Source organism: Hyla sarda, chromosome 10 (genome assembly GCF_029499605.1).
Source record: "Hyla sarda isolate aHylSar1 chromosome 10, aHylSar1.hap1, whole genome shotgun sequence".
In the NCBI taxonomy this organism is placed as follows: Eukaryota; Metazoa; Chordata; class Amphibia; order Anura; family Hylidae; genus Hyla; species Hyla sarda.
This window is the reverse complement of record NC_079198.1, coordinates 26,562,537-26,576,282: the sequence shown is the minus strand read 5'-3', so window position 1 is coordinate 26,576,282 and position 13,746 is coordinate 26,562,537.

Genomic DNA, 13,746 nt, shown 5'->3' with positions numbered 1-13,746 from the left:
CCAGCGCGCGTGTCCCTGCACTATAGGGCGCGCGCGCTGGCTGTGTAAAATTTAAAGGGCCAGTGCACCATTGATTGGTGCCTGGCCCAATCCAATATTAAGCTGCTCCTATAAATGTACCCTGCCCCTTCCTGCCCTTGCCGGATCTTTGTTGCCTCAGTGCCCTAGAGAAAACGTTTATTGTGTATTCCTTGCCTGTTGCCGAACCCGTTGCTAACGACTACCGCCTCTGAACCACTGCTGCCTGCCCTGACCTTTTGCTACGTCTGACTACGCCTCTGCCTGTCCCTTCTGTACTACGCCTGTCTCAGCAGTCAGTGGGGTTGAGCCGCTACCGGAGGACACGACCTGGTAGTTACCGCAGAAGCAAGACCATCCCGCTTTGCGGCGTGCTCTGGTGAATACCAGTAACTACTTAGAACCGATCCTCCGGTACGGTCCACGCCATTCCCTCACTGACACAGAAGATCCACTACCAGTACCGCTTCCTGCTACCAGTCCGGATCCTTACAGTAAGATCCGGCCATGGATCCCGCTGAGGTGCCCCTGCCTAGTGTCGCGGACCTTTCTACAGTTGTGGCCCAGCAGTTGCGACAGATGGCCCAGCAAGGTCAACAGCTGGCACAGTTGACCGCCATGCTGCAACTTCTTCCAGCGCAGCAGCAGCCGCTACCTCCGCCTGCACCAGCTTCACCACCATAGCCTGTGGCCGCCGCCACCTCTAGAGTCCGTTTGTCCATGCCGGCCAAATATGATGGTGATCCCAAGTTGTGCCGTGGATTCCTGTCCCAATGCTCTCTTCATCTTGAGATGTTGGCTGATCAGTTCCCCTCGGAGCAAGCCAGGGTGGCATTTGTCGTTAGCCTGCTTTCTGGGAAGGCCCTGGCCTGGGCTACACCGCTTTGGGACCGCAACGATCCAGCCACTGCAAGTGTCCAGAGTTTCTTCCAGGAATTCCGGAGTGTCTTTGAGGAGCCAGCTCTGGTTTCCTCAGCAGAGACTGCGTTATTGAACTTGTCCCAGGGGAGTTCTTCTGTGGGAGACTATGCTATTCATTTCTGTACCCTTGCTTCGGAACTCTCCTGGAATAACGAGGCGCTCTCTGTGCTACTTTTAAGAAAGGCTTGTCCAGCGCCATAAAGGATGTCCTGGCCGCACGAGAAGTGCCCACCAACCTGAGTGACCTCATCCATTTGGCCACCAGGATTGATCTGCGTTTTGCTGAGAGACGAGAGGAACTGCTACAGGAAAAGGGAAGTGCTCATCCCAGAGGCTTTGCTCGTCCGGCTCCTATCTTCCAGCATCCACCGGAACCCTCTTCTGGGCCTCTGAGGAAGCCATGCAGGTGGATCGGTCTCGCCTGACCACTCAAGAAAGGAACCGCCGTAGAGACGAGAACCTCTGTTTGTACTGTGCTAGTACTGGGCACTTTCTAAAATATTGTCCTCTTCGTCCACCGCGTCAGGGAAACGCCCGCACCTAGTCAATGTTGGAGAGGCGTTGCTAGGTGTGAATACCTCCTCTCCACGCATTACTGTATCCGTGCGGATTTCAGTACCCACCAAGACCTCCTTTGCTTCCTCTGCCTTTCTGGATTCCGGTTCTGCCGGTAACTTCATCGACGCCTCGCTGGTGAACAAGTTCAATATCTCTGTGGTTCGCTTGCAGAAGTCCATCTTCATCTCCACAGTGAACGGAGAGAGACTTCACGGCATGGTGCTGTTCCGTACGGAACCCCTCCAGATGAACATCGGAGTCCTGCATTCCGAGCGATCTGAGTTTTTTGTGTTACCCCATTGCACTTCTGAACTCCTCTTGGGTCTGCCCTGGCTCCAGCGTCATTGTCCCTTCCTGGATTGGACCTCCGGAGAGGTCCAAAGCTGGGGTCCAGCTTGTTTTGGCAGATGCCTCAAGCCGGCACAAGCCAAGTCTGCACCTGTCATTCATCCTCCTCCTGGTCTGCCTGAACCACATGTGGATTTTTCAGACGTTTTTTGCAAGAAGCAAGCGGAGGTGTTGCCTCCACATAGGCCATATGACTGCCCCATTGACTTGCAACCTGGTACCACGCCACCTAGAGGAAGAATCTATCCTCTCTCTCCTTCAGAGACTCTAGCCATGTCGGAGTATATCCAGGAGAACTTGCAGAGAGGGTTTATCAGGAAATCCTCTTCTTCTGCCAGAGCAGGATTCTTCTTTGTTTCCAAAAAGGACGGTACCCTTAGGCCTTGCATAGACTTTCGGGGTCTCAACAGCATTACTATTAAGAACCGTTACCCTCTTCCTCTGATTGCTGAACTCTTTGACCGTCTACAAGGCGCCAAGTACTTCACCAAGTTGGATCTCAGGTGGGCCTATAACCTCGTTCGTATCCGAGAGGGTAATGAGTGGAAGACGGCTTTTAACACCCGAGACGGTCATTTTGAGTACTTAGTCATGCCTTTCGGACTCTGTAACTACACGACCTGGTAGTTACCGCCGCAGCAAGACCATCCCGCTTTGCGGCGGGCTCTGGTGAATACCAGTAACTACTTAGAACCGATCCTCTGGTACGGTCCACGCCATTCCCTCACTGACACAGAGGATCCACTACCAGTACTGCTTCCTGCTACCAGTCTGGATCCTTACAATAGCCACGCAGCACTAACTCAGGCTGGAAGCCCACAAAGAGATTAGTGTCAGCAGAAGGGTCATTGCTCAGCTTTTCCCCTCTCCTGAATGAAAGATTCTCCTTCTTGGAGCAGAAAACAGGATTTGGAAGAAGATTGCCCCCTCAGTGTGGACTGGAGACAGTCTTGGGTGAAAACCTTGGGTGAATACCACAATCTGTCCCAGATCTGCCTCAGGGTAAAACTGGACTTGATTGTAGCAGGATTTAACTTAAACAGGATGTTATCTAGGTCTAAACAGCCTTTCCTCACAGGGCCCAGCAGGGAGAACAGACGGACAGGTCTGCACACTACTCTGGCCTGGGCCAAACTGAACAGTTTCAATCCCTAAACTTGTATAAATATGGCCTTAAAGGAGTATTCTAGCACTTAAAAACGTATCCCACCACACAGGATACCACCACAACATACGGGATAAGTTTCTGATTGGTAGGGTTATGGCCGGTAAGACCCCTTGCCATCTCCAGACCAGGGTCCCGTCTCTCCTCACAGCATGGATCAGCGTGTCTAAATGCGCTCAATGCATTGTCTATGGGAGCACCTAAGATACCCGAGAATTCACTAACACCCGCATAAACAATGTATGGAGCACTTTTCGACACACGGCTCTATGCAGCAAGAGTCGAGACCCCGTTCTGGAAATAGTAGGGGGTCCAAACTCCCGAGGATAGAGAATACATTTTTCAGTGCTGGGATACCCCCATTAAAGTCTGTGCCTGTGTTGTCTGTGAATATGGCCTTAAAGAGATTAAAGGGGTTATCCAGGAAAAAACTTTTTTATATATATCAACTGTCTCCAGAGTGTTAAACAGATTTGTAAATTACTTCTATTAAAAAATCTTAATCCTTTCAGTACTTATGAGCTTCTGAAGTTGAGTTGTTCTTTTCTGTCTAGGTGCCCTCTGATGACACCTGTCTCGGGAACTGTCCAAAGTAGAAGCAAATCCCCATAGCAAACCACTTCTACTCTGTGCAGTTCCCGAGACAAGCAGAGATGTCAGCAGAGAGCACTGTTGCAAGACAGAAAAGAACAACTCAACTTCAGCAGCTGATAATTATTGGAAGGAGTAAGATTTTTTAATAGAAGTAATTTACAAATCTGTTTAACTTTCTGGAGCCAGTTGATATTATATATATATATATATATATATATATATATATATATATATATATATATATATATAAAAGTTTTTTCCTGGAATACCCCTTTAACTCCTCAGCCACCTGACAACTTTACTCTTTAGCATCTGGGAGATGATACCAGACACTGCACATGTCACTTATGATATATCATAACTATTGAGAATAGGGAAGAAGTCAGTGTATAATTCAGCCTCTTACATAAGTGTCACTTGTTGTGAGCGCTCTAGACAAGATGTCAGTAAGCTGCCTGATGGTGAAAAGCCCTTTCTGTCTCTTACTGGAAGGGATGTCACACCAGGAATTTGGCGTTTCTGTGTAAACCAATCATCTGTCAGGCTTTTCTATTTACTTGTCTAGTGTTGATCTTAATGGATTTGGGTCTTAGGGATTTGCATAAGTTAAGGATTTTGGGAGGCAGGGGCTAAACACTACTGTGTTCCCTGGAAGCCTTGCATGTCAAATGGAAAACCTGAGCCGTTTAAATAACATTTGCCTATGTTCATGTTCAGGAACACTTTCCAACTTTGGTTTCCAAATATTTTCTTCAATACAGTGAGAAACATATACACAACATTAGGGTTTAGTACCCCGTCCCCATAACAAAGTGCCCTGTGTATGTCTGATACAGTCCTCTCAGGGCCAAGGACCCGCTAGGAATTAGAACAACAATCGTTAACCTACATTAACCTATAGAAATTTGCTCTATCTCTGTTGCTCTTGTTTGTTAAATCCCTAATTTACCTGTGGTGGCCCAGTACAGGAGTTGAACCCCTGTACCCTTGCTGTCCTGTCTAAGTCCTATTGCAGTGTCCCCTGAGTCCACATCCCTCTTATGGACTCTCAAGTGTTAAATATGCAATGTTTTCTTATGTTATGTGTTGGTTAATCTTTTGAGGCATGTGTGTCTTTAAATATTGTTGCTAAGCCTGTGTAACCAGGGAAGGTGTCAGTGACCTGGTGACGTGTGGGTAACCTATAGGACCCCTCCAGAGTCTTTTCTGTTCTGTGCTGAGAGCAGTGAATTCAAGACCTGAGAGTGTCTGGTGTCCTAAAGAGACCCAAGGCCTAACCACGCAGGCACGCTTCCACTAACCAAGTGCCCCACAGGTGAACGTCAAAGCCTGGTAAGCTACACAAGGGGTGAAGTCTAGTAAGTCCTAGTCAAGTCAGTCAAATCTGACTAAATTCATTGTGGGTCTGCAGCATTCTGTCCAAGTCCATTACAAGTCCCAGCGAGCCCACAAGTCTCTTAAGTCACTGGTCATCTCCTTGGGCCTAACTGAGCTGTAAAGACTATTCCATCTGTCTGCCTCAGTAAAGCTGCCATTGTTCCATAAATTGGCGTCTGTTACGCCGAGCGCTCCGGGTCCCCGCTCCTCCCCGGAGCGCTCGCTTCACTCTCCCCGCTGCAGCGCTCCGGTCACATCCTCTGACCCGGAGCGCTGCGATTCCGCTGCCAGCCGGGATGCGATTCGCGATGCGGGTAGCGCCCGCTCGCGATGCGCACCCCGGCTCCCGTACCTGACTCGCTCCCCGTCTGTCCTGTCCCGGCGCGCGCGGCCCCGCTCCCTAGGGCGCGCGCGCGCCGGGTCTCTGCGATTTAAAGGGCCACTGCGCCGCTGATTGGCGCAGTGGTTCCAATTAGTGTGTTCACCTGTGCACTTCCCTATATCACCTCACTTCCCCTGCACTCCCTTGCCGGATCTTGTTGCCATTGTGCCAGTGAAAGCGTTCCTTGTGTGTTCCTAGCCTGTGTTCCAGACCTTCTGCCGTTGCCCCTGACTACGATCCTTGCTGCCTGCCCCGACCTTCTGCTACGTCCGACCTTGCTTCTGCCTACTCCCTTGTACCGCGCCTATCTTCAGCAGCCAGAGAGGTGAGCCGTTGCTAGTGGATACGACCTGGTCACTACCGCCGCAGCAAGACCATCCCGCTTTGCGGCGGGCTCTGGTGAAAACCAGTAGTGGCTTAGAACCGGTCCACTAGCACGGTCCACGCCAATCCCTCTCTGGCACAGAGGATCCACTACCTGCCAGCCGGCATCGTGACAGTAGATCCGGCCATGGATCCCGCTGAAGTTCCTCTGCCAGTTGTCGCTGACCTCACCACGGTGGTCGCCCAGCAGTCACAACAGATAGCGCAACAAGGCCAACAGCTGTCTCAACTGACCGTTATGCTACAACAGTTACTACCACAGCTTCAGCAGTCATCTCCTCCGCCAGCTCCTGCACCTCCTCCGCAGCGAGTGGCCGCTCCTGGGCTACGCCTATCCTTGCCGGATAAATTTGATGGGGACTCTAAGTTTTGCCGTGGCTTTCTTTCCCAATGTTCCCTGCATCTGGAGATGATGTCGGACCTGTTTCCCACTGAAAGGTCTAAGGTGGCTTTCGTAGTCAGCCTTCTGTCCGGAAAAGCCCTGTCATGGGCCACACCGCTCTGGGACCGCAATGACCCCGTCACTGCCTCTGTACACTCCTTCTTCTCGGAAATCCGAAGTGTCTTTGAGGAACCTGCCCGAGCCTCTTCTGCTGAGACTGCCCTGTTGAACCTGGTCCAGGGTAATTCTTCCGTTGGCGAGTATGCCGTACAATTCCGTACTCTTGCTTCAGAATTGTCCTGGAATAATGAGGCCCTCTGCGCGACCTTCAAAAAAGGCCTATCCAGCAACATTAAAGATGTTCTGGCCGCACGAGAAATTCCTGCTAATCTACATGAACTTATTCACCTAGCCACTCGCATTGACATGCGTTTTTCCGAAAGGCGTCAGGAACTCCGCCAAGATATGGACTCTGTTCGCACGAGGCGTTTCTTCTCCTCGGCTCCTCTCTCCTCTGGTCCCCTGCAATCTGTTCCTGTGCCTCCCGCCGTGGAGGCTATGCAGGTCGACCGGTCTCGCTTGACACCTCAAGAGAGGACACGACGCCGTATGGAGAACCTCTGCCTGTATTGTGCTAGTACCGAACACTTCCTGAGGGATTGTCCTATCCGTCCTCCCCGCCTGGAAAGACGTACGCTGACTCCGCACAAAAGTGAGACAGTCCTTGATGTCTACTCTGCTTCTCCACGTCTTACTGTGCCTGTGCGGATGTCTGCCTCTGCCTTCTCCTTCTCTACTGTGGCCTTCCTGGACTCTGGATCTGCAGGAAATTTTATTTTGGCCTCTCTCGTCAACAGGTTCAACATCCCGGTGACCAGTCTCGCCAGACCCCTCTACATCAATTGTGTAAATAATGAAAGGTTGGACTGTACCATACGTTTCCGCACGGAGCCCCTTCTTATGAGCATCGGATCTCATCACGAGAGGATTGAACTTTTGGTCCTCCCCAATTGCACCTCGGAAATTCTCCTTGGACTTCCCTGGCTTCAACTTCATTCCCCAACCCTGGATTGGTCCACTGGGGAGATCAAGAGTTGGGGGTCCTCTTGTTCCAAGAACTGTCTAAAACCGGTTCCCAGTAACCCTTGCCGTAACTCTGTGGTTCCTCCAGTAACCGGTCTTCCTAAGGCCTATATGGACTTCGCGGATGTTTTCTGCAAAAAACAAGCTGAGACTCTACCTCCTCACAGGCCTTATGATTGTCCTATCGACCTCCTCCCGGGCACTACTCCACCCCGGGGCAGAATTTATCCTCTCTCTGCCCCAGAGACTCTTGCCATGTCTGAATACGTCCAGGAGAATCTAAAAAAGGGCTTTATCCGTAAATCCTCCTCTCCTGCCGGAGCCGGATTTTTCTTTGTGTCCAAAAAGGATGGCTCCCTACGTCCTTGCATTGACTACCGCGGTCTTAATAAAATCACGGTTAAGAACCGCTACCCCTTGCCCCTCATCTCTGAACTCTTTGATCGCCTCCAAGGTGCCCACATCTTTACTAAATTGGACTTGAGAGGCGCCTATAACCTCATCCGCATCAGAGAGGGGGATGAGTGGAAAACGGCATTTAACACCAGAGATGGACACTTTGAGTATCTGGTCATGCCCTTTGGCCTGTGCAACGCCCCTGCCGTCTTCCAAGACTTTGTCAATGAAATTTTTCGTGATCTGTTATACTCCTGTGTTGTTGTATATCTGGACGATATCCTAATTTTTTCTGCCAATCTAGAAGAACACCGCCAGCATGTCCGTATGGTTCTTCAGAGACTTCGTGACAATCAACTCTATGCCAAAATTGAGAAATGTCTGTTTGAATGCCAATCTCTTCCTTTTCTAGGATATTTGGTCTCTGGCCAGGGACTACAGATGGATCCAGACAAACTCTCTGCCGTCTTAGATTGGCCACGCCCCTCCGGACTCCGTGCTATCCAACGCTTTTTGGGGTTCGCCAATTATTACAGGCAATTTATTCCACATTTTTCTACCATTGTGGCTCCTATCGTGGCTTTAACCAAAAAAAATGCTGATCCCAAGTCCTGGCCTCCTCAAGCAGAAGACGCCTTTAAACGACTCAAGTCTGCCTTTTCTTCGGCTCCCGTCCTCTCCAGACCTGACCCTTCCAAACCCTTCCTATTGGAGGTTGATGCCTCCTCAGTGGGAGCTGGAGCTGTTCTTCTACAAAAAAATTCTTCCGGGCATGCTGTCACTTGTGGTTTTTTCTCTAGGACCTTCTCTCCAGCGGAGAGGAACTACTCCATCGGGGATCGAGAGCTTCTAGCCATTAAATTAGCACTTGAGGAATGGAGGCATCTGCTGGAGGGATCAAGTTTTCCTGTTATTATCTACACCGACCACAAGAACCTCTCCTACCTCCAGTCTGCCCAACGGCTGAATCCTCGCCAGGCCCGGTGGTCTCTGTTCTTTGCCCGATTTAATTTTGAGATTCACTTTCGTCCTGCCGATAAGAACATTAGGGCCGATGCTCTCTCTCGTTCCTCGGATGCCTCAGAAGTTGAACTCTCTCCGCAACACATCATTCCACCTGACTGCCTGATCTCCACTTCTCCTGCCTCCATCAGGCAGACTCCTCCAGGAAAGACCTTTGTTTCTCCACGCCAACGCCTCGGAATCCTCAAATGGGGTCACTCCTCCCATCTCGCAGGTCATGCGGGCATCAAGAAATCTGTGCAACTCATCTCCCGCTTCTATTGGTGGCCGACTCTGGAGACGGATGTTGTGGACTTTGTGCGAGCCTGCACTATCTGTGCCCGGGATAAGACTCCTCGCCAGAAGCCCGCTGGTTTTCTTCATCCTCTGCCTGTCCCCGAACAGCCTTGGTCTCTGATTGGTATGGATTTTATTACTGATTTACCCCCTTCCTGTGGCAACACTGTTATTTGGGTGGTCGTTGATCGATTCTCCAAAATGGCACATTTCATCCCTCTTCCTGGTCTTCCTTCAGCGCCTCAGTTGGCTAAACAATTTTTTGTACACATTTTTCGTCTTCACGGGTTGCCTACGCAGATTGTCTCGGATAGAGGCGTCCAATTCGTGTCTAAATTCTGGAGGGCTCTCTGTAAACAACTCAAGATTAAATTAAATTTTTCTTCTGCATATCATCCCCAGTCCAATGGACAAGTAGAAAGAATTAACCAGATCTTGGGTGATTATTTGCGACATTTTGTTTCCTCCCGCCAGGATGACTGGGCAGATCTCCTCCCATGGGCCGAATTCTCGTATAACTTTAGGGTCTCTGAATCTTCCTCCAAATCCCCATTTTTCGTGGTGTACGGCCGTCACCCTCTTCCCCCCCTCCCTACTCCCTTGCCCTCTGGTCTGCCCGCTGTGGATGAAATTTCTCGTGACCTTTCCATCATATGGAGAGAGACCCAAAATTCTCTCTTACAGGCTTCTTCACGCATGAAGAAGTTCGCGGATAAGAAAAGAAGAGCTCCTCCCGTTTTTTCCCCTGGAGACAAGGTATGGCTCTCCGCTAAATATGTCCGCTTCCGTGTCCCTAGCTACAAGTTGGGACCACGCTATCTTGGTCCTTTCAAAATTTTGTGTCAAATTAATCCTGTCTCTTATAAACTTCTTCTTCCTCCTTCTCTTCGTATCCCTAATGCCTTTCACGTCTCTCTTCTCAAACCACTCATCCTCAACCGTTTTTCTCCCAAATCTGTTCCTCCCACTCCTGTTTCCGGCTCCTCGGACATCTTCTCTGTCAAAGAAATCCTAGCCTCCAAAAAGGTCAGAGGGAAAACTTTTTTTTTAGTGGACTGGGAGGGTTGTGGTCCTGAAGAGAGATCCTGGGAACCTGAGGACAACATCCTAGACAAAAGTCTGCTCCTCAGGTTCTCAGGCTCTAAGAAGAGGGGGAGACCCAAGGGGGGGGGTACTGTTACGCCGAGCGCTCCGGGTCCCCGCTCCTCCCCGGAGCGCTCGCTTCACTCTCCCCGCTGCAGCGCTCCGGTCACATCCTCTGACCCGGAGCGCTGCGATTCCGCTGCCAGCCGGGATGCGATTCGCGATGCGGGTAGCGCCCGCTCGCGATGCGCACCCCGGCTCCCGTACCTGACTCGCTCCCCGTCTGTCCTGTCCCGGCGCGCGCGGCCCCGCTCCCTAGGGCGCGCGCGCGCCGGGTCTCTGCGATTTAAAGGGCCACTGCGCCGCTGATTGGCGCAGTGGTTCCAATTAGTGTGTTCACCTGTGCACTTCCCTATATCACCTCACTTCCCCTGCACTCCCTTGCCGGATCTTGTTGCCATTGTGCCAGTGAAAGCGTTCCTTGTGTGTTCCTAGCCTGTGTTCCAGACCTTCTGCCGTTGCCCCTGACTACGATCCTTGCTGCCTGCCCCGACCTTCTGCTACGTCCGACCTTGCTTCTGCCTACTCCCTTGTACCGCGCCTATCTTCAGCAGCCAGAGAGGTGAGCCGTTGCTAGTGGATACGACCTGGTCACTACCGCCGCAGCAAGACCATCCCGCTTTGCGGCGGGCTCTGGTGAAAACCAGTAGTGGCTTAGAACCGGTCCACTAGCACGGTCCACGCCAATCCCTCTCTGGCACAGAGGATCCACTACCTGCCAGCCGGCATCGTGACAGCGTCAGAGTCATTATTTGCCCCGTGCCTAGCCCAGCATCCAGCGGCCATACCTCAGGTGGTGCAGAGGTTAACCACGCCCTGGCATCATGAATACAAGGGGTTAATGCCATCATCCCCTAGGGTAATAAAATCTGCCCTCATCACACCCTCACCACATACTAATATTGTAATGTACTTGTGGTAGCCCAGTGCAGGAGTTGTCATCCTTTACATCTGTCCGTCCTGTGTGGCGGCTACCCTTTCAGTGTTCCCCTGTGTCCCCCTCCCTCCTCAGGACTCTTAAGTGTTAAATGCTCTTATGTTATATGCTGGTTAATCTTTTATAGGCATGTGTCTCTTTACATTTTGTTTCTAAGGTCTCTGTTACAAAGGAAGGTACAAGTGAACAGGTGACTTGTTGGGGACCTATGGGATTCCTCCAAATTGCTCCCTTATATAGCTGGGAGGAGTCAGCTTAGATTCAGATAAGTGCATGCTGAGGTACAGTCAAGTGAAGGCCTGAGAGTTGTCTGGTGTTCCTGAGGGAGACCAAGGCTTAAAGGAAAACTGTCAGATATTTTCTTCCGCACTATCCACAGTACTGATGGATAGTGCTGGAGACGCTTATTAAAAAGAGCCCAACCTTGCCTGGATCCGCCTGGCCATTCACCAGCAATTGTAGTTTTATTCTTTATATGTGTATATCTTGCAGTAACTGGCAGGGGCGGGGCTTCTACAGCTAACTGGCACTGACGTGAGCGCCGCTTATGAATTTTCATCCTCCAGTTAGGAGCGCAAAGAGAGAGAGAGCTGGAGGGAGGGGGGATGAATATTCCTAAGCGGCGCTGACGTTGGTGCCAGTTAACCTGCAGAAGCCCCGCCCATGCCAGTTACTGCAAGATATACACATAGAATAAAACTACAATTGAGGGCGAATGGCCGGGCAGATCCGGGCAAGGTAGGGCTCGTTTTAATCAGCGTCTCCCGCACTATCCATCAGTACTGTGGATAGTACGGGAGAAAATATCTGACAGTTTTCCTTTAATCGTGCAGCCACACAGCTACTACCAGTAGCCCCTGCAGGTGAAAGTCAAAGCCTGGCGGTAAGTACAAATACAGGGGAAAAATTTAGTCAAGATAGTCAAGTCTGTCAAGTCACTAAAGTCAGCGTGGGTTGCCTAATTCAGTCCAAGCCCACGACAAGTCCCAGCGAGCCAACAAGCTCCCTAAAGTTCACTGAGCATCTCCTTGGGCCTAAACTGAGCTGTAAAGACTTTAACATCTGTCTGCCTCAGTAAAGTGCTGTTGTCCCGTAACCTTGCATCGGAGTAATTATTTGCCCCGCGCCTGGCCCAGGAACCAGCGGCCATACCTCGGGTGGTGTAGAGGATAACCACACCCTGGTGTCACGAACACATAGGGTAAATACCATCTGCCCTTCCAACACCCTCACCAAATATTTTGTTGCAGAATTTCGGTGCAGATTCAGCAACCAAAATTCCTCAAAATACACAAGTAAATAAGCAACTGAGCCCTGTCAGTGAAATCTCAAAAAGGCATCAAATTACAGATTAGACATTATTATAATATGTCAACAAAAGTTAAATTTTATTTCCATCATTTACACTTTCAAAATAACAGAAAACAAAAAAATGCCATCTGCAAAAGTTTGGGCACCCTGCAGAATTTACAGCATGCACTGCCCCCTTTGCAAAACTGCGACCTGCCAGTGTCATGGATTGTTCTCAATCCTCATCTGGGAAGACCAGATTATGTCAATCTCAAAGGTTTTAAATGCCCAGACTCATCTGACCTTGCCCCAACAATCAGCACCATGGGTTCTTCTAAGCAGTTGTCTAGAAATCTGAAACTGAAAATAGTTGACGCTCACAAAGCTGGAGAAGGCTATAAGAAGATAGGCGTTTTCAGATGTCAATATCCTCTGTTCGGAATGTAATTAAGAAATGGCAGTCATCGGGAACTGTGGAAGTTAAAGCAAGATCTGGAAGACCAAGAACAATATCAGACAGAACAGCTCGCAGGATTGTGAGAAAAACAATTCATAACCCACGTTTGACTGCACAATCCCTCCAGAAAGATCTGACAGACACTGGAGTTGTGGTACACTATTCCACTATAAAGAGATACTTGTACAAATATGGTCTTCATGGAAGAGTCATCAGAAGAAAACCTCTTCTAGGTCCTCACCACAAAAATCGGCGTTTAAACTTTGCAAATGAACATATAGACAAGCCTGATGCATTTTGAAACAAGTTCTGTGGACCGATGAGGTTAAAATTGAACTTTTTGGCCGGAATGAGCAAAGGTACGTTTGGAGAAGAAGGGGAACAGAATTTAATGAAAAGAACCTCTGTCCAACTATTAAGCATGGGGGTGGATCAATCATGCTTTGGGGTTGTATTGCAGCCAGTGGCACAGGGAACATCTCACAAGTAGAAGGAAAAATTGATTCAATAAAATTACAGCTAATTTTGGATGCTAACTTGACGCCATCTGTGAAAAAGCTGAAATTAAAGAGAGGATGGCTTCTACAAATGGATAATGATCCTAAACACACCTCGAAATCCACGGGGGATTACATCAAGAGGCGTAAACTGAAGGTTTTGCCATGGCCTTCACAATCTCCTGACCTCAACATAATTGAAAATCTATGGATAGACCTTAAAAGAGCAGTGCGTGACAGACAGCCCCGAAATCTCAAAGAACTGGAAGACTTTTGTAAGGAAGAATGGGCAAAGATACCTCAAACAAGAATTGAAAGACTCTTGGCTGGCTACAAAAAGCATTTACAAGCTGTTATACTTGCCAAAGGGGGGAGTACAAGATATTAACTCTGCAGGGTGCACAAACTTTGGCAGATGCCATTTTTTTGTTTTCTGTTATTTTGAAAGTGTAAATGATGGAAATAAAATCTAACTTTTGTTGACATATAAGAATGTCTAATCTGTAATTTGATGC